Genomic DNA, 2,677 nt, shown 5'->3' on the forward strand with positions numbered 1-2,677 from the left:
ACCAAGGAGGAGAGATGGGGAACAGAGATCACTTTTTAAAGACTACCAGACATTCCTTAGGAGTATCACTGGAACTCACCACAGCCACTGGATGGATCTCATTTTATTTAATAACTTTACACGGAGAGTATTTATAATTTTAAAACAAAATGTGATTTTATTTCTCCCCCTCAACTTCCCAGTGAGTACCTGCTCCAGGGTTTTTTTTTTTTGTTTGGTTTTCTTTCCCTTTCTCTTTCATTTGTGGGTTTTTTGTTTTGTTTAGATAGGACCAGTGGCACCTATGCACCAGTTCTCACTGTTGTCAGTGACAGCTAGGTTTTGGCCTAGCCTGGATACCTGAGGGCTGAAGACTTCAGGAAAGCACTTTTTGTCTGATGGACCAATGTGAAATGCTGTAGCTGAGCTCGCAAGACTTGACTGGAAAACCCTCCTATTGTCCCATCTTCCGCTTGTGGACTAAAGAGAGCGTCAGCACAGGCTGTTAGTGGCCCAGTCTCATAAAACATCTGTCCTGCCGTGTTCATTGGTGGGGACATTTAAACCAATGAAGAAAAAGCAAGGACACCTTTAAACACCCCTCAATTTTTAGCAGCTGATTTGGAATAAAGCCACCCTTCTCATCAATGACAGAAGCAAGTTTGGGATAAGGGGTGCTACAGTATCTTATGACTGCTTACTGGAGCTGCACGATTTCAATTCCAGCATTTGAGGTAGTATAAACTGGCAAAGACTATACCTACCTCTTTGGTAGCTGGAGAAGAGTACCAGCGCTACTTAATCCCTCCCACCACTTCCTCTGTTTTTCATTTGCATCACACCTGCTGCTTTGGTTTAAAGTCTTCAAACCAGCAAGATGGTCTCACATTTAATGGGGCCCAACATCACTGAGCCACCTCACAGTCTCCACGTTGTCCAGCCTCAGCTCAAATCATGCTGGGCGTGGGTTGGATACATACGCTTTAATTGATGTCACTAGGCCTTCCTTTGTAGCAGACGGTACTTGTCACTTCTTTATTTTAAGGTTGTCTGCTGATCTTCCTTTTGTAGGGCAGCCTCCAGCAATGCCTGTCACTGTCCTTGGCTTCAGTCTAAGACAGAGAGCAGCAGTATGTGACCTTTCAGCTGCAACATCTTTGCAGTTTGCAGGAGGTTTACCCTTGGAGTGTGGTGGTCTTAACTGGCACAGCTGCTAGAAGCAATGTCTGACAGCAAGACTTTTTTTTTTTTGCCTGGGCAAAGAAGCTGTAGAACCAGAAGAACAGTGTTCTCTTATTTGTGCTGTGGAAAGAATAGGATTCAATTCATGCAGGGCCAGTGGTTCCCTCCAGGAAGGCTATCCCAGTAAAGAGTAATCCCTTTGACATGTGAAATCCAAGAATGATACTGTGGGTTCTAGGTGTGACACACTGCTTTACCCAAAATCCTTCAGCCAGCAGTACCATCCGCTTTAAGCTGTTCTACCTGAACTGAGGCTATAGCTAATTAGCTGCTGCTTCTACCATAATAGTAGTATTCAGTACCACAATAGACTTCAGTATCATAATAGACTTAAGCACCCTCAGAGCCTTTCTGCAGTTTGTAGCAATGCAAACTGTAGCTGATGTATCTGTTTATGGTGGCATTTTATAGGATGAAACAGAGCCTGAACTACTAGTCTTACCTGCTAATTCTTTTTAAAACAGGTGAAGCAAATATTCTTCAAGTAGACCCTCTGTGGGTTGTCTCCTTCTGGAAGGAAGGAGGCTGGCATGTTCTGTTTTTCAGAATATCATTTAATGGTAAGACTGGTCTCTTTTACTTAAGGAAAGGCTTTGTTTTTAAATTGACACCTCTAGTATAAAATTGACCCACACTCTCCATGCTTTTTCAAATTTCCACTTTGGTTTTATCACGCTGTCTGCAGTGAAGACCCCTGAGGAAGCATAGCTGGCACTGTACTGCTGTCACTTAACTTCCTTCGGATATAAAAAAAGGAACTGAAACTAGCCTCTAGCAATTCTTCCTCTCACTTTCTTGAAGGTAACATAATTTAGCTGTGGTCGGCTGTTAATGGCCGCCTGTTCTCTCTAATGTCAGTAGTTCTTTTGCTGAATGGAACAGAAACAAACCTCTTAATTTGTAGTTGAAATTTTACAGCCTCTGCAGTCAGAGGCTTTCTAACACCCTGCAGTAGAGTGCTATCTTCACACGCTGTCAGAACATCAGCGCCTCTAGACTGCACTGCTAGAGCCCACTGAGCAGAACCTCCTGAAATTACTATTTGACGTGTATTAAACCTCTGCTTTCCAGAAACTAGGTCTTCACTTGCTAGCAGTAGTGTGGGTGCAGAAGCAATCAAAGCAAGCAGATTACTGTGAAAGTAGCAGCCATACTACATCCATCCCAGCTGGATGGCTACAGCCCGTTTTGCTCTTCCTTGTAATTTTGCATCTCTGCAACCTCTCTTGGCAGGTGACTGCTACAAAAGTCAGGAAGTTGCCAGACAGGAAACAGAACAAAAAAGACTTCTCTCTCCTAATCCTTCTTTCTTTGATTTGCTGCAAAAAGAACTTACCACCTGCATGCCTCTTCTCTAATACATATTACTTTTATTGTCATGTGTAGAAAATCCTTGATAAATGTGCTCATAATACAACCAAACAGCTACAGCTTGGGACATGAAGGCTTGTTCAGC

This window comes from Buceros rhinoceros, unplaced genomic scaffold, assembly GCF_000710305.1.
Source record: "Buceros rhinoceros silvestris isolate BGI_N320 unplaced genomic scaffold, ASM71030v1 scaffold4892, whole genome shotgun sequence".
In the NCBI taxonomy this organism is placed as follows: Eukaryota; Metazoa; Chordata; class Aves; order Bucerotiformes; family Bucerotidae; genus Buceros; species Buceros rhinoceros.